We start from the raw sequence: 19,370 nt of genomic DNA, 5'->3' as shown, positions 1-19,370 counted from the left end.
ATTATAACAGGTACTGTACAAACACACAGGAAGATACAGCCCCTGCCCCTTAACAACTCAATCTAAATAGAGGAGGCAGACAACTTGTAAGCAAAATATAAGGAACAACTTTTACAAGTTAATGTTTCAAAATATTTTCTCCATCAAGGTTCCTCATCAATCTGCACCGGTATTGCTGACCCAATGTGTCTTTTTGCTCACCCCACATAAGATGATTCAGGTTCAGTGTGCAAATGTGTCCAGAATTTCCAAAGGTTTTTACACAGCAGGATGGAGAGGGAGAGAGAGAAAGAAACATTTAGCCAGGGATGTAAGTTGTAGAGAGGCACATAGTGATTTAGGCCCATCCACCCTCGTGTGCACTTAATCTATGTATATTGTGGCTGTGTTCAAGGAGCTTGGACTCACTCAACAGGAGCTTTCAAACTTGGAAGGAGCAGCAGGGAGTAGGTCATTCAAGCCAAATTTAGGCACTGAGAATTCCAACCAATCCAGGGCACACCTAAGTGGTCTGGCGCTGGTGCAGATTTTTCCATGGTGACCGGTTTGAAGAAGCTGCTCATGAGGAGGAGCAGGAAGATGAAAAGGGTCATAAGTGCAGAAAACCAGAAACGGTGTGTCACATCAAAATGAATTTTATGTTAGACATGGATTAAAAAGAAGAGGGGACTGTAAATTGCTAGGAGATTTGTTAATGACATCGCTCTAAATGGAAGATCCTGTTAAGAGATTGGCTTTTTAAGAGATGACCCCTCTCCCCATCTGTTCAATTATCCCTCTTTTAACCTGTACTTTCAGGAAAGTTGTCCAATTTCCAGAGCCTGAATCCTGGCCCAAGATGGTTTCTTTCCTGCTGCTGCTTTTGTAGCTTCCAACAGTGGGCCAGGCTGGGTCCTTTGATATCGATGCACCTCTGCAGTGGCAGCAATGGAGATAAAACAATAGATGTATATTTGTATTTTTTTCTGTCATGTTCACTATTTAGAGTAACAGACACTAGAGTTGACATAAAAAAAGATTTCCAGCCCAGTGGATGTTCCAATATTTGGATCTTTGTTGATCCCAAATATGGGAAAGAAGTTGACTAATAGGGCTGGTTAAAAAATTTCTGTGGAAACTGTTTTTGAGCAGAAAATTTGCAGTTTTGACTAAATTATTTTTTTTTCATTAAAAATATTTTTTTTCTGAAATCTTGAGACTTCCTGTGAAAATTTTCACAAAACTGAAAGTTTCCCTCATTTTCATCAACAATTTCTTGGGTGAAAAAATTTCAGATCAACTCAATGGACTAGTTTCTGATCAACTTCCTCTGCCAGGGTAGCCTCCCCACCAGCTGCCTCTAAATAGAACACATAACAATGGTGACTGCAAGAGCTAGTCTGGAATTTTCCATCAAAATCATTTTTCAAGAGGAGACGGAGACCACGTCCAGCCAGGGAGCTCAGCCTACAGAGGACAATGGAGGCATGAAGCACCCAAATCATAACTCCTAGGAAGCACTGTGGCAACTCATGAGGACACAGATTAATGTCAAACTGACCTGAAAGTAAATGTTTCTATATGATTTGACCAGCCAAATTGTTTCAATTATGGTTGACCCAACCCAAAACAAAATATTTCATTTTCATTTACCCAGAGGAAAATTAAAACATTTCAGCAAAATTGAAATTTTCCCACAGAAAATTTGTTTTGCATAAACAGCAGTTTCCATTGAAAACAATATTTTGACAGAAAATTCCTGACCTGCTGTAGTAGACATGATTGTAAAAGCACTACACTCAGAGGCAGCTTTTGGGGGAGGGGCAGACTGCAGAGTAAAAAGTGACAAAGAGTCCTGTGGCACTTTATAGACTAACAGACGTATTGGAGCATAAGCTTTCGTGGGTGAATAATGAAGTGGGTACTCACCCTTTGTCTACGAGGAGTGACATGTTTGTAATTGCCTGAACTCTCTTAAATTTACATAATATGAAGTCCAAAGAGATCCTTTCTCCCAGGTATGTGATATCGTGGATCCAAAATTTACATTTCCCCCTTTTAACTTTAGTCCTACTTCCTGATCTCGCTATAATCTGTGGTCATGTTCTATTTGTTCTCCCCCCATTAGACTATCAATGTATACCTTAACATCTTTTGTACCTTCAAATATTTGTTGCACTTTCCAATAAAATACCTGATCCAGATCTGATACAGATCTTAACCAGAATGGCAGTCTGCAAAAGTAGCATCTTTCATACGGTGTATTAAAAAGTACATACATGTGTTCTACTCTCATCTAAGGGGATTTGCCAAAATCCTGCTGATGCATCCAACATGGAGAAGCCTTTACCACCAGCCATTTCTCCAGAAGTGTCTTCCTTTCTGGGAAAATGTGCTCTTTTGACATATATATTAAGTTCTTTAGGGTCTAAGCATAATCTAAGTGTTCCATCTTTCTTATCTAGTTAATAATAAACAAACCATTCTGTAGGCTCTTCTACTTTGATTATCTCTAGAGCCACTAATCTGTTTAGTTCCTTTGAGTCCGTTTCCTCTCCTTCTCCCCCCCTCCCCCCCCCGTCAGAGTTAGAGGAACATGCCTACAGGAATGTATGATAGTACAATTAGGCCCTGTTAATTCAATTTGATATTTTGTTGGCTGTTTTCCTATGGCAGGGGTGGCCAATCTGTGGCTCCAGAGCTGCATGCGGCTCTTCAGAAGTTAATATGCGGCTCCTTGCATAGGCACCAACTCCAGGGATGGAGCTACATGCGCCAACTTTCCAATGTGCCGGGGGGGTGCTCACTGCTCAACAGCTGGCTCTGCCACAGGCCCTGCCTTCACCCCTTCCTCCAAGGTCCGCGCTCCTTCCTTCCTCCTTCCCTGAGCCTGCCACCCCCCTCGCTCCTTCCCCCTCCCCCCAGAGCCTCCTGCATGCCACAGGAAGCATGGGGAAGGAGGGGGAGGCACTGACCAGCAGGGCTGCTGGCAGGTACGGAGGGAGCTGAGTGGAGGCTGCTGAGGTATTACTGTGGCTCTTTGACAATGTACATAGGTAAATTCTGGCTCCTTCTCAGGCGCAGGTTGGCCACCCCTGTCCTATGCCCTTAAAGACATCCTGAAATTCATCTTTAATACCTGAGTCCCCTTGCCTCTCTAAATGAGCTTAGTCTCGGTACTAACCCTAGAGCTTGACATGTTTTCAAACCCAGTATATGTGCAATTGCAAAGAAAACCATTATTTCAGTCTTGTCTTTTAACTTTACCTCTAATTCACATGTGCCCAGAGTAGGAACAAACTCTCTATTATACCTTTAACTTTGCCTCCCTATTGTCAATGTAGACCCTTTTTTCTGTAGGCCCTTTAAAATATATTGTTACCACATTTGTTTGAGCATCAGTGTCTAGTTTTAAAAAATGTCATTCATTTCCAAGGTAATAGTCCAATCATTTGGTGCAGCAGCTGTTTCATTCAAAGCTCCAGAAAAAAACTCTTCTTCTGTGCCCCTAGCACTGTTTTCCTCCTGGTACACAGCATGAATACACTGTTTCTTTTTGTGCACCTGCTGTTCCTGCTTGCATACTCTTGCAAAATGATTGAATTTGTTGCACGTGCTGTAACCTTGTCCAAAGGTGGGTCATTGTTGATGTTTGTTTGCCTCCACACCTTGTGCAATTCTTTATGTTGTCCTCAGCAAACTCCTGTCTTGCAAACTCACTTGTTGCAAGGTTTCTGTACATTTCTGGTCAGTATTGCGTTTGTGCTTTCCCTTTGCATTGAGCATTTGTGATTCTGTCCATCGAAACAACATTTTGTGTTCTCTCCAAAAGTGTCAATCTGTTCTGCACAACCTCTGATGCTTGAAATACTCTTACGGTCTTGTCCACGCTGAAATCTAGATCTCCCAACAATCTTTTTCTAATGTTTGGATCTCAAATAACCATCCTATTTGATCTCTGTGGATCTCTGTGAACCATCCATAATTACATGTTTGGCTCAGTTTGAGATCCAACATATATTCTTCAAGTGACTCTCCTTCTCTGAGGTCTTGTGAAATTTACATCTTTGAAAAGTTTGTCTTGGATATCCACTAGTCTTCAAATTTCTGCACAACCATCTTATAGAAATGCTTGCTCTGCCTGACTTAACCGAATATTATTATAAACATTAGCATTTCTGGCCCTGATTTTTTTTTTTTAAATATCTACCTTCTGCTTATCTTCTTTTTCAATGAAGCCACTTGCTTGCTTGTACAGGCTGAATCTCTGTTGAACTCTCTTCCAGTTGCCTGAACTGCCAGATAAATTCAACTCCAGTGAAGCTCTTAGCTGCTCCATTTTCTTTATCCCCCTTTGTCATATACTCTTATTCGCCCACTCCTGGTACCATGTGGTGTTTGTGGATTCTGCATACAAGGAGACTAAGTTAGGTCTTCAGGATGATCATAACATATTGTTTATCATAGATTCACCTCAGCGATTTAGAATGTGGTGTTTCTGCTTAGGTAACTGTATCAGAACTATTCACAGCTCCCCCTAATGTATCTATTCAGCTAAACGCCCTTAAAGGGACATATCCTTACATCCATGGGTAGGCCTGTGCCACTGAAGTTCATGGAACTACTCCCAGGTGTTTGTGGGATATGGGTCCAAATATGTACTAAATAACCTGAACAGTTAGTTTTAACTTTACTGTCATCTCACAATCCCTTTAAGAATAGTGAAATATGTAGAAGTCAAAAAATTAGCCATAAAGCCAGGCAGGAGAAGAAGGAACCCCAGGAGAGAGATCAAAACATGGGAGGTTTTGTTTTCCTATCGGGCAACACATGTTGTCAGCTCCTATTGAAGTAAATGGGAGTTGAGATGGTGAGAACCCTTGTAAAGTTGGGCCCTTAGAGGTCTAAATTTAGAAAATAAAGGTTTAATTACCCCCCTTCCCTGCCCCCCCCCCCAATTTTATCAAACATTCTGGAATTGTAGAAACAAGCTCTTTTCAAGAAGTTTACAGTGACCAAGAATGTTTTAAAAAAACAAAAGCAGAAAAAAGCATTTTTAAGCAAACAAGGAGGAATGAACACAATTCCGCAATAATGCTGCTACTTTCAAATATGACTTGCCACTTTGCATTCACATTCACTTTTAAATGATTGTCACTAGTGCAAAAGAAATATATACATATAGAGACGAAGTCACGGGATCAGGCAGTTAGAGAGGTGTACTGTACTTGATTCCCAAGATCTCGGTGATGGAGAAGACACAGAAATGTAATAGCTGCTGAAACAGTATAAAAAAAATTCAAAGATCAAAAAAAATCTACTCAGCAAATACAAACATTCATCTTAGCAACCATCAATCCCCGAGTATACAGATACATGAAAGATTTTTTTTGTTGTGTGCATGCATTTCTTTATTAATATTATTCTAAGCCATCGAATATAATGTATTCATTTTGTTTGAAGATTTTTAAATAAATTAGATTCTTGAAATTCTGACACTTTTGCCAGAGCCTTCTGTAAGTTCTCTTCATGTCAAGACAAAGAGGGAAGAGAGCAGATTTAATGATCTCCATGTAACAGGCTGCCTTTCCATTAGAAAGGAAGGAGACAGTTAAAAGGAAGTTGATTGGCAAAGAAAAGAGCATTTACCAGAAGAGCTAGTAAACAAGGTTATAATGGGGCACAGAAATCACTGGGGGGTGGGGTGGGGAGAAGAGTAAAAAGCAGAAAGAGAATTTCATTAAAACAAAGTTTATTTTTATAAAGATCTCTCTCCCTTTAGTCACTTGTTTCAATATTTGTAGCAAAATCAAAAGGCAACAATACAAATTATAACAACCAACGGAAGTGAGTGACTGATGTGCATGACAGGAAAGAGGTGTCTCAAGTTTTAGCAAAGATGCCCATTCTCACCAGGCCCCTCTCAAAGAAAACGTGATCTGAAATATGTATGATCCCATTTGGGAGTAAAACTTCAGGATAGAAAGAGCAGTTCTTATTCAGTTCTTATGGCAGTGGGAATTCAATGGGAGTTTTGCCTTAATAAAGCCTGAGTGAGGAGTGCAGGATTTGCTCTTTGAAGGGCAATCAGGCTATCTACAAGTGAGCTCTTGATTTTTTACTCCCTAATTCACCAGTTCTTCTTCCCAACCACCTCACAAGCCTTTGTGTCCCTGCCCCATTCTCATCTCTGGGCCTTTTTTCTCTGTTCAGTCTCCTGAAACTGGAACCTCCAATCCACCCTCTCTTCCAAGTGACTTGGAAATATACACCTCTTCCACAACGTTTGCACCGTTTAGTCATTGCCTCTGAAAACAGCAGGCTGAAAAAAACCCCAACAACCCAAAACCAAACAAAACTATTTTAAATTACAATCATAGATCTAACGAGATGCATGTTGTGACACTCTATACCTCAGAATGGCACTTGTAACCCCCATATTCATTCATATATGGTTGTGATATTTCATACAAAAAGGCCACGTAAGGTATCATATGAAAGGTCATGAGTGCTGAAACCCATTGCTCTGTCCAGATATGTGCATCATTAGTGTGTATAAAGTGATGAGATTGTGCTGTATGGCTGTTATAGAAATATACTGTAAATTTGCTAGTGACACACAAAGGACTCCCACCCATGTGGTGTTGACCACTCATTAATCAGCTGTGTGACTCAACTAATGCAAGCACCACACAATGGGGACTGCTCAATCACTGTGACTTGGGGGCTGCTTGTTCACTGTGACTCAGAAAAGCCCACCAGGACATGCCTGGCTAGTGTCTGCCAGGCACATGGGCCAAGGGTATAGAATAAGGAACAGTTGCAGCACGAGGGGGCCTTTCTCCTCCCCATCCTACACTGGAAACAGCCAGGACGCCAAGAAGATGAACATCATCAGAGGAGACTGTTCCAGGCTTCAGGGGGGAACTCTGTGCATTAAGGACTGTAACATCCAGTGCTGAGACAAAGTTCAGGATCTATCAGATCTGTATACTACCTATATTGCTATATGGATCAGAAACCTGGACCATCTTACAAGCAGATTTGGAGCAACCAGAGGCAGTCTATATGTGCAATCAGTGCCAAATTCTGAGCATAAAGTGGTTTAACCTTGGGTGAAAGGTCACAATCATGCAAATATCTGGCCTTCCTTTAATTATATTCAAAAATGGTCACTCTGGCTGGTGCAATGGTCCTTAGTGGGCTATACATGCTTGTTTGATTGATTGATTCTTGGCATTTTCCTGCTGTCACACTTTCTGTCCGCTCTTCCATTCCACTCTGGAGTCCAGATGTAACAAAAACAAGCTATTCAAATGTCAAGAATCCACTTGTGCAAGCTTAAAGCCAGACTTCTGATGTTCTGTGGCAAATCTGGTGCAAGAAGATGGCGAGCTGACTCTCCCTCCCAGAAGATGTTGTAGGTATACATGTGCATGTTCTGCCACACAACAGAAAGTGAAACAATCTCAGAGGTCACTTTAACTACTTCCAGGGTTAGTGCCAGGAGTGGAATTGAACTCAGAGCTCAATCCCCACCTCTTGACAACCCTACATAAGTCCATAATAAGACTCAGAAAGCTATTAAAGTTAATGATAATAAGATTGTCTCCTGCTGCTATACCAATTTCTGGCAGAGAGCAACTGACATTGCCCAAGATGGTGGTCATGACAACCAATAGGCTTGCCCATACCCAATTTCTAAGGCTTTGGAATTAAAAGCTGTCAAGCTTATATAAAATGCTAAGCCTGATGGGACGATTTGTTCTGGTTGTCAACAAATCTTTTTTTCAAATTTGTCACTGCAGCTGACTCATGTTACTACTAAATTATATGTATATCTCGACTACATTATGTCTCAAGGCAGGGCTCTCAGGGAGTCCAGCATCCTAGCCATTCACCCTGGCCTACCCTCGAGCCAAGGCTCTCAGGTTTCTAAGGGTACATCTACACTGCAAAAAAAAACCCTCAGCAGCAAGTCTCAGAGCCTATGTCAACTGACTCAGGCTCGAGGGGATCACACAACTGGACTCAAAATTCCTGCTTGGCCTGGAGCTTCAGCTCTGAAACCCAGTGAGGGGGGAGGATCTCAGAAACTGGGCTCCAGCCTCAGTGGGAACATCTAGTAATCTACTCACAGCACAAGTCTGAGTCAGTTGACCTAGGCTCAGAGACTCTGTGGCACAGGTCTTTTTTTCCAAGATTTGTCCTTGCATTCTATTAATCTGAATGGACATCTCTTAAAAATATTGCTGAGGCATGTCCATACTTCAGCAGCTCTGAGGAATTAACGGTAATAATCATAATCACCATTCAGTTCAATGGATATTTTGGTTCACCCAAGTCTCAGTTATTATTCCACATGCATTGAATATGTTATCTTTCAAGTCCAGTCTAAAGCCACGGGAATGACACTTAACCACCTCATCTATCTTTCATCCTGATGGCTGCAGTGTTGTGATAAATCTGAATTTCCTTTTGGATGATTTGACAGATCAAAGTACTCCCCCTTCCATGTATATATATATAAAGCTTTCTCATCTCTTAGAAGGGGTATTTATGATTGCATCTAAAGCTGTACACCCAGAACAAACTACGAGGGATCCATTTATTAAATCCTCCCATTTCCCCTGTTAAAATTAGAGGGCATGTGCTTTTAAGTTTAAAAAGTAAGGAGGTTCATCAGATGAAAGATTATCACATTTAAGCTTGATCATTGTTTGCAAGCCCTACAGAATATTCACTGGCATTACAGATGTCAATTTATGCAGCAATTATTGATTCTTGAATCATGTCCGGCTTTTGTGTTTCTACTGTAATACCTACTATTTGCATATTTAGCTAGGGCCATTGCAAACAGAGGCCTTCCTGCATGTTAATGAAAGGTTTTGAACACCGATATTAGAATTCTAAATTATTTATTTACACATTTATATGGCACCTATCACCTTAGCATCTGAATGGGCACCAGGCAAAATTTAAGAGGCGAACATTATCTCCATTACATTCTGATTATTGGGTACATTCCACAACTTCCATACATGGTTCAAAACATTTGGGGCCAGATCATTGTGTCCACTTGAGCTACTGCTCAGAAGAGGAAGATTCAGGGAAGGAGAAGGGTAGAGGAAATTACTTAAGGGGCTTAAAGTTACTTTTGTGCTGCTTTGATCCTGCGGGGCAGCTGGAGGGTGAGTTAGCCACAGGCACACATTAGAGTAGCCTCAAGGTTATCTTAACCTATTATAGCTGGTAATGGCACCCAAGTTACAGTTATGCTGATGGAGATCCCAGGAGCACTTGGTTCTCCAGTCACATCCCCTCCTCTGCTGATGCATCCTTTATATCAGGGTAAGGATACAAGAAATTTTATTATGGCAGCTTTCCAGCACCTTTGTGCTGGGGGACTTGCACAAAGGGATGAGAATCTGGCTCTTGGAACCATTGATAATATACCAAATCTTTTCAATAATTCCCAAATTTATATAGCTAAGAAATATTGCAAACTACATAATAATGGTCTGATGTGCAGCACAGGCAATATTCATACCTCGGCTGGTGATAGGTTTTAAGTCCAGTATCTCACAAACCATCGGGATTAGTCATGGATGTTCCTCCATTGGAACTTTGGTAATTCCTCCTTTCTAAGCTGCACTTTTTATAGCCCCAGTAGATCTTGCGATCCCAACAGGCACGAGATGTATGACAAGCTATTTTAGGTTACTTTTCAGAGGTTTGCTAAAGGGTGTTGGTAGTTATAATTTCCGCTCTCCCCCTCGCGTCAAGTACAGCTGGACTCACAGTACAAGGGAAGCCTGGCTCTACAGACAGAGGATTACGATACATATTATCAACAATGTGTTAAATTCTTTCAACCATTTTTCTGTAATAGCTTTTTTTTATTTTTGTAAAACACATGGCATATGAATTCATTATAGGGTAATGGTCGGCACTTCTTCGGGATAACCCGCATACTTATCTTGAGGCTTCAACATTTGTGAGTAATGTGGCAATCTCAAGCTTGTGTCAATGAAACCTATATCCTGCATCACATCACTTCATTGTGTAGTTATCAAATAGACCCTGATCCTGGAAAGAATTAACTTTAAGAAGATGAGGAGTCCTGTTCAATGCTTAAAGTCAAGCGCAAGTGCAAGTCATTGCAGGATTGGGGCTTCAGGGTGCAGCCTCTTCACAGCTGGAACTGCATCTTCTTGTGTTTGATGGATCATTGTGCTACATATAGTACAATCACAATTGGGATCTCTAGGGGCTACCAGAAAGAAAACATTCATACACTAGGCCATCAAGCAGATAATTCCAGTGAAGTATAATTCTTCAATATGTTTCAAATTCTGCCTTTTTCAGACAGCTAAGGCATATCTCACTGAAACTCTAACAAAACCAGAGGTGAAAGTAAGCAAGAGCCGGTATGCCATGCCGGACTGGACTGGCTTCTCTGGTGGTGATTTAAAGGGCCCAGGGCTCCAGCCGCTGTGAGGAGCCCCAGGCCCTTTAAATCACCGCCGGAGCTCTGGAAGCTGGGCTCAGGTGGGGATTTAAAGAGCCTGGAGCTCCAGCCCTTGCATGGAGCCCTGGAACCTTTAAAGCACCACCCGAGCCCTGCCGCCCGGGGTAGCAGTGGCAGGGCTCCCACAGTGATTTAAAGGGCACGGAGCTCTGCGGCAGTCAGATCCCCGGGCCCTTTAATTCACCCCTAAGCGCCAGGGATCCCAGCCGCCACAGCTGGAGCCCCAGGGCTTTTAAATCATGAAAGGGCCCGTCCCTTCTGGTTGAGACCATGTCCCCACTCAGGACTTCGGTGTACCAGTAAGTCCTTTAAGTTACTTTCACCCCTGAACAAAACACAATGGCAAACAACAAGACGGTTAAACAGTACAGTGTGTTCCATAATAATTTGGGAATCCTAATGCTGTAGTGATAGTTTTACTCGGATGGTAGTACTGCTCTCACAGGGATAGTGTTCTAAGGCATAAATAAACAAACACTGTAGGTGCACTGCTGTTTCAGAGCAGAACTGGGTTTGACAGAACCAGAAATATTCTCTTTTATCCAATTGTTCAGGCCTTGGCACTTTGTCACTGGGGGAATTTTTTAAGTGTCTGTTTAGATTGTGTTCATTGTTCATGTATTTGACCAGTGGCTGAGCCACTTTTCCTGTAATGAAAGCTGACTTTTGATTTTTCCAAGACTTTGACAAAGGTCATTGTGGGTTTTACCTACAGATTGCAAGAAACACTCAAGAGTGTCATAAATAACATATGTGAATATACATGCTACTCAGATACCACAGTGAGGGGTACGATGTAAGAGCCTGAATCAAATAGATATTACTTTATTCTGTCATTTTTACCACTAGTGGAACTAGTGAAAATAGTAGCTGACACAGATGTTTAGATGTCATGTACTATTACCTAAAATCCAGAGAGATTTTGTTTTAGAATTTAAAGCTACAGTAGCTAAAAGTGCCATTTCCCTCACATAGTCATGGCAGTCAAACAGTAGTCTGGAATCCTGCAAGAATTCATTCTTAAATTTCATAGGGTTTTACCTCCTGACAAATCAGTCTCTGAATTCAAGGACAGATTGGACTGTAGTTTGAAAATACACCAGTTTTTTAAGACAATGGCCATCAAATTTAACTTTGCTTGGTGTTAAAGTTTAGTTGCTGAAAACATTTGATGCTCACTCATATCCTTTGCCTCCTATTTCTTAGCTCTCCACAGTTTTTTCAGTTCATGGTGGGTTTGACTGGAGCAGCTGCTGTATAACATGTCTAATGGGAAATCAAGTCAGCTGTTCAGGATTTTTTTCCTTGAAGCCAGCCATGGATCTCACTGCCTTAGGGAGTGTTCTAGGACTGTGCTATCTTAAGGAAATGTAGTTTCAGTTACTGGGCTGGTCACAATTTCTGGCAACCCCCATACCTAATGCTAAGATATTGAAATATTGAGTTACCAGCCAGTGGATTTCTTGGTCCAGAAATGGACTCTAGGTGGAAGGAGATGGATGACTGCATGGAGATAGGTTCCTGGTGTTTCTTCAAACAGCTGGCTCACTTCTACTGCCCATACACTGTGGATACATTCTCAGAAGATGGGTTTCAGAGTGGTAGCCGTGATAGTCTGTATCAGTAAAAAGAATGAGGAGTATTTGTGGCATCTTAGAGACTAACAAATTTATTTGGGCATAAGCGTTTATGGGCTAAAACTCACTTCATCAGATGCATGCAGTGGAAAATACAGTAGGAATATATATATACAAAGAGAACATGAAAAAATGGGTGTTGTCATACCAACCATAATGAGACTAATCAATTAAGGTGGGCAGGAGAAAAAAAAACTTTTGTAGTGATAATCAGGATGGCCCATTTCCAACAGTTGACAAGAAGGTATGAGTAACAGTAGGGGAAAAATTAGCATGGGGAAATAGTTTTACTTTGTGTAATGACCCATTCACTCCCAGTCTTTATTCAAGCCTAATTTAATGGTGTCCCATTTGCAAATTAATTCCAATTCAGCAGTTTCTCATTGGAGTCTGTTTTTGAAGTCCTTTTGTTGGAGTATTGCGACTTTTAGGTCTGTAATTGAGTGACCAGGACCAGGGAGGTTGAAGTGTTCTCTGACTGGTTTTTGAATGTTATAATTCTTGACGTCTGATTTGTGTCCATTTATTCTTTTGCGTAGAGACTGTCCGGTTTGGCCAATGTACATGGCAGAGGGGCATTGCTGGCACATGATGGCATATATCACATTGGTAGATGTGCAGGTGAACGAGCCTCTGATGATGTGGCTGATGTGACCAGGGGTATTCTGTCTGCTACCCAAGATCCATAAACCTGGAAAACCTGGATGCCCCATCATCTCAGGCATTGGCACCCTGACAGCAGGATTGTCTGGCTATGTAGACTCTCTCCTCAGGCCCTACGCTAACAGTATTCCTAGCCACTTAGCTGGCAGCATTTTGCATCACACAGAGATCAATATTAGGTTTGATATCCTGAGAAAAACCAATCTCAGTGTTACTTTCAAATGTTCATTAGTGATCCTTGACCTTAACACAGATTTGTTAATCTTCATGGAAGAGAAAAACTGTTCACATATATATGTACTTCCAAACATTGCCATGACCCTTGCGGCAGCAGAGAATAACATGAGAAATCTTTCTTGTGAAAGAAACCGGTAGAATTCTGGAATTCCAACATCTGGATACTTCTGCTTCAAAATGGTATCACACTGAAGCTCCACTAACTCCATCTGCATTTCCTCTGCAACATTGTCAATTTCCACAGCAAATAGTGTTAAAAAAAGTTGAAAACATAGTTCAAGTGCCTTGAAATCTTTGAACTGCACATCAAACTGTTTGTGTAAGTTAGAAACGATTTCTCCATATTCTTTCAAGGATTTGGGTTCAACTTTTCCTAAGGAATTCAGAGTCAAGAAATGGACCAAATTGCCAGCAGTCAACTGTTTTGCCCACAAAGTAAGCTTGATTTTGAATGACTTAACACTGTCATGCACCTGTGTTATCACCTGTTTTCTACCCTGAAGCTTCAAGTTCAGTGCATTCAGGTGATCAGTTACGTCTGTTAGAAAAGCAAGGTTGCAGATCAAAGTGGAATCAGCAAGCTGTGGAACCTCCTTGTTTTTCATTTTCATGAAGGAATGAATCTCCTCCCTAAGTGCAAAAAAAGGCTTCAAAACATTTCCACAACTCAGGCACCTAACTTGAGTGTGATACAGAAGTTCCTTATATTCTCTGAGAATACTTGCTAGAAAAGAAGTGAACTGTCTGTGATTCAGACCTTGTGCACGTATAAAATGAACTGTTTTAACTACATCCATAACTTCCTTCATTTGTAGACATTTACAACTACACAGGGCTTCTTGGTGCAAAATGCAATGTATGCTGGTGAAGATAATTCCTGGTATATTGAGGCTGTTCAGTTTGGTCTTTAATAATCCAACCACACCAACATTTTCAGAGCACACCGATGGCACACCGTCTGTAGCCAAAGATACGAGTTTGTTCCATGGCAGCGCAGCTTTTTCAATGCACTCTTCCAGTCCTTGAAATATGTCACGTTCTGTATTGGTACCCTTCAGTGGCATTAAGTCTAGCAATTCTTCAGTTATATTCAAATTGCTATCCACACCTCTAATGAACACTGCACATGGTGTGGTATCTGATACCATCAAGAGCAACTGAAAATGCTTCAAAGTCTTTTGCCATTTGAATCAATTGTTTTGCACATTATCTGCTAAATCTGTTATTCTACAGGCAACTGTACTGGCAGACAAGCTTATGCCTTCAAAAACTTTCTTCCTATCAGGACATAAAATTTCGCTGGCCTTCACAAGACATTCTTTTATGAATAGGCCTTCTGTAAAAAGTCACGATGATTTAGCTATCATTTCACTTATCACAAAACTTGCTCATAGGCCTGGTCCACACTAAAAAGGGGGTTCGAATTAGGGTACGCAAATTCAGCTACGGGAATAGCGTAGCTGAATTCGAAGTACCCTAATTCGAACTACTCACCCGTCCAGACGCGGCGGGGTCGAACTCCGCGGCTCCCCCGTCGACTCCACCACCGCCGTTTGCAGTGGTGGAGTACCGGAGTCGACCGTTGCGCTTCCGGAGTTCGAACTATCGCATCTAGATCAGACGCGATAGTTCGAACTCCGTGAAGTCGAACTCACCGCGTTGACCCGCGCGGTGAGTATGGACCTGCCCTTACTAAATCTTCACTAGACTTGTTAATCTCTGAAAAGAAATTTCTTTGCTTGGAAAATGCTGCTTTAAGTTGCTGAACTTTTTCCTCTCTGATTTTTCTGGTGAATGCATCATATTTTTCATGGTGCATCATGTCATAGTGCTGACACACGTTATACTCCTTGGGAACAGAAATTGTTTGCTGACAAATAAGGCATTGAATTTTATCTTTTACTTCTGTGAAAAAATATAAATTCTCCCATTTGTCTTGAAAAACTCTCTTTTCTTCTAGGAGTGTTCTTTTTCGATGAAGTCATTTCTGAGCAGTTTTAATAAAGTATAAACACTCAGTAATGCACCTGACTCAAAGGACAAAACATGCAGGTACTTTTAGAATTACTTCTGTTAAAACCCTCCCTCTGCCCCTGCCCCGCCCCCACTACATCCCTTCCATGAGGCCCCACCCCTGCCCTGCCTCTTCCCACCCTTTCCCTGGCCCCATTCCAATCCTTTCCCCAAAGTCCTCACCCAAATCCACCCCTCCCTGCCCCTATTCCAACCCCTTCCCCAAATCCCTGCCCTGGCCCCGCCTCTTCTCTGCCTCCTCCCCTGAGCACGCGGCTCCCCGATCCTCCCCCCTCCCTCCTGGAAAGCGCTAAGTGGGAAGTGCCTGGAGGTAGACAGAGGAGCGGTGACGCGGTTCTCTGGGGCAGGGGAGCTTGGTGAGCTGCAGCAAATAATTCCATGGGTCGCATGCGGCCTGCGTGTTTGAGACCCCTGCTCTATGGACTCATCCACAATATTTAGATTTCCTGAATGTTTTACATATTTGTTTCTAATTCCATTTTAAAAACTCAGCTGTGGTTACAAGGTACATCGGGGGAATCCTCCCCTCCTACGACTCAGGCAGGTTTTTGCTTTAATTAAGCTAATTGACAGTAAGTTAAAACTCCCATCTTAATTATAACTGTAAACATTTTGTAAAAAGAAAATGCCCAAATATTAACTCTATCTCCTGACAATAGTCTTAAAGACTTTTAAAAGGTAGGAGTCTGAAGTGGAGAAGGAAATCCAGTACTAAATCCAGTTCTTTTGAATCACGTACTGTATTTATTACCTCTCCCCTCTAATGGAATAGCTTACTTGGACAAGAAGGCTTACCTTTGCATACCTTCTAACAGTCTGTGACTCACCCACCTGTGACCCATCTTCTGCAGATTCTTCCCAAATCTGCAGTGGCCTATTACCACCACTCACCTGCCACAGGGGCCTGATTTTAATAAGGCCTTCACATTCTTGGTAGCTGCTTATTTTAAATGGGAAGCTTGAATCCCTTCACATCATCTCCCAGCAGCTACATGTTTCCAGAATAGCTGGATATCCCTCTCTCTTTTTTGCACCGTATCTGTCCCCACCTACTCTTCCTGCAAAGTCAGAAGCACTGAGGCCAAGCTACTGAATTTTTAAATCACAGTCTCTGGGGTTATACATAGCAGCACTGCATGCTCAGCAGCCTACAGGATTGTAATTAAGATGCAGTTTGGAACCTAGCAGGGAGGATGCTGGAGATGCTGGGTCACACAACAAGATCAATGAAAGGTTAGAAAAAGTTAACAAGGGAAGTAGGTTAAAACAGTGGGTGTCCCACAGTTCTGGACTAAGACTAATGCTTGTTCATCCCCTCTTCCAGGTTATTAATAGAGAGGTGGTAAAGTTTATGGAGGACACAGAATTATTTCGGTTAAATCAAGTCTAACTAGTCAAATGTAATGAGGATTATGAGAAATTTCAGAAGGATATAACAAAGCTAGGAAACTGGAAGGCACAATGACAGATTAAATTCACTGAAGACAGGTGCAAAGTAATGCACACTGGAATAATTTGAACTAATCATATACACCGATGGGTTCTATCTTAACTATAAGCACCCAGGAAAAAGGATAGAAATTCATACACTGTGTAGAGGCAGTAAAGGTGTATGTGTGTATATATATATATATGTTAGGTTGTATTAAAAAAGACTAGAGTACAATACTAAAATATTTATAATGCTATTATATAAACGTGTGGTATGTCCCTGCCTTGAATACTGAGTTCAGATTTGTTCGCCTCATGTCTTAAAAGTGACACCAATATCTGAAAATATCCATTGGAGGGCAATGAAAATAACTAAAGGCAAGAAGAGACTTGTACAGGAGAAGATTTAAAAGATTAACATTATTTAGGTAAGCGAGGAGACAAAGGGTAACATGGCCGTTATGTGAAATTGTGCACAGTACAGAGACCAGGCAATTGCTACTATTTACCCCCTCTCTAACACAAAAACAAAGGGGCCACCTAAACGAACTAAAAAGCAACATATTTAAAACTGTTTAGAAGAAATACTGTGTTTTAGAAATGCAGAGAACCCACAGCTTCAACTGAGGGTCCAGGCCAATGTGAGCTAGAAGTGCTCATCCCCTGAAAAATAAAGTGCTAAGTGTCTAAAAGCTGGGCACCCAGAACTGAAGGCACCTAATATAACGGTTTGCTTTTGAAAATGTGGTCCTTGGTTTCTTACCCCCCACCCTCCTGATTTAAGGTAAAGTTCCTCTCACTCCTAATCTCTTTCTATTTAAATGACTCTACATCCTCTTATTTTTATCTGAGTGATCTTTGGCAGTGAGAATTTATGCAAAGCATTTTTATCAATCCCTTTGTGAGTTTGAAAGATTCTATTTTTCTCTGATAATTGGTTCAGGTCCCTTTAGCTATCAGGAGCCTTTTATAAATCTGGTCTCTTTCTGGTTGCTCTATGAAGCATCCCCTCAAGGGCAATTATCTACCTTCTAAGATATAGCACCTAGTGATGAACACACATAGGGAGATGTAAATATTGCTTGTCAGAATAATGTCAGCTCTTGATTTATGAGTTGTTCCACCTATGCCAAAACTCAAGAATTTTGGTTGCTTCCTGTAGTACAGTACACGCTGCGGTCATGGGAAGAAAATAGAAATAGTAACGTTCAAAACTCTTTCCTGGGACTTATATTTGAGTAAACATAATACGGGTTTTCTGCTTGGCATGTTTCTGCGGAGTCTAATTGAGTGTTGCTTTCTTTCTTTAAAATATTCAGCTATTATTTGCTACATTTGGAGGTTACCTTGTGTGGTGAAAAAAATACTTTAAATTGGAAATAATCATGTTACTCACTTACCGAGTAATGCAAAGTAACCCTCATTTATGGGATGGTACCTAACATAGAAAATATGTTTGTTTCACTTACAAAGAAGACACCTGAAAGTTAGTAATTTTGTGTTCAGAGCAGGGTTTGAATAGTGTACAGTAAATAAAGCATAGGATCATGTGCTGAACAATGAGGAGAAAAGCTATTGAATAGCTGCTCACTAATGAGCACCATTTATCCTGTGCACTGAATGAGGCAGGTGTCCAGTAGAAAAAATAGTATAATAATGATTATATAGGGTGATTGTATATATATATAAATAATAGTGATTATATAATTAAAGACTATCATAATGCACATGCACAAGGAGCTAGCAGCATTTTGCCCATAAAGTTGCACAAGTAACTTTAATTCTGGCATTTCCTAAATTCCAAGTTGACTTTGCAACCTTAATATTCTTTTAACATAGGAAATTATCCACACAAACTAGGTTTTGAAAAAAGCAAGCTGGAAAAAAAATTCAGGAACCATGGATTCCATTCCAAGCTCTGGAGGGGAATGTGTTCATTGGTTACAGGTTCCTCTGCCCGGCCTCTCCAACTTGTCCTTGTACCAGACCTGTCTCTTTTCTACCTCAAGTCCTCATCCCAGTCCTATTCTCCTCACCTAGCCAGTCCCAGTCTCAAATCCTCAGGCTTTTCCTCCCAGTCTCAGCCCTCTTGCTCAGTCAGTCCAAGTTCTCCCACACTCCAGCGCCTCATCAACTCTGTTTTTCCCCCACCTCCTCCTCCCCATCCCCACTAGTTTCCAGTCTCCCAATGCTACCAGCCCTGCCTATAATCCACTAAAACAGTTGTGAGCAGTTTATAACCTTGTGTGTATAACACACAACACTGCACAGTTTGGAACAGAAAATAAAAATATTATAACTGATGTTAGAGGGTGAGTTTTAAGTAGGCAAGATATAGTGTATTAATTCTTATTCCTACGAAAGGTGTATTGGGATCTTTAATTATTAAAAGTTTGAAGACCCTCAGTCTTAAGACTCATTTGAGAGGTGCCATCTCCAGCAACAGAGTTTCAGCTAGCACCCTGCTGGGGGTTTATTCAACAGGGACCCAGAAGGAAGTGTGATGCCTGTTGAATCTTGAGGCACATGGGTTTGCCTTGGAGTTCTCCCAACCAAGTAATGGTCCCAACTATTCCTAATTTGAGATCACAGTCCAGTGCAGAATGATTATTATACAAGCAACTGGATCAAATTGCAGTATTTAAACCTTTATGGGGCAAAATCAAATGACTGAGCATCTTTTCCAAAGCATAGGCATTTTTGGATGAACTGGGTGAGATTATCAGTTTGCACTCTCTATACATTTACAGGTAAAAACTTCTTTGTGGGTGTATGGATTTCAATTAGTTTGTTTAATCAAGAAATGAGATTTCCTCTTTTCTATTATAGAAAGTGGTAAAGATTCAAATGCCATTTTG

The 19,370-nt window shown here is 41.2% G+C and overlaps 1 long non-coding RNA gene across 1 annotated transcript in view; it reads right to left on the bottom strand.

Annotated features, from left to right (window-relative positions):
* Positions 1-201: 201 nt before the first annotated feature.
* Positions 202-19,370, bottom strand: part of LOC120395995 — a 41,692-nt gene continuing 22,523 nt past the window's right edge. Inside the window, exons 2-3 of the long non-coding RNA XR_005592916.1 lie at positions 4,190-4,386; positions 202-913 (exon numbers count right to left, since the gene is read on the bottom strand). This is a non-coding gene — a long non-coding RNA (uncharacterized LOC120395995). The remainder of the gene's footprint in view (positions 914-4,189; positions 4,387-19,370) is intronic.

This window comes from Mauremys reevesii, linkage group 1 (assembly GCF_016161935.1).
Source record: "Mauremys reevesii isolate NIE-2019 linkage group 1, ASM1616193v1, whole genome shotgun sequence".
Classification (NCBI taxonomy): Eukaryota; Metazoa; Chordata; order Testudines; family Geoemydidae; genus Mauremys; species Mauremys reevesii.
The sequence above is the reverse complement of the archived record's forward strand: the minus strand, read 5'-3'. Positions and strand labels throughout refer to the sequence as shown.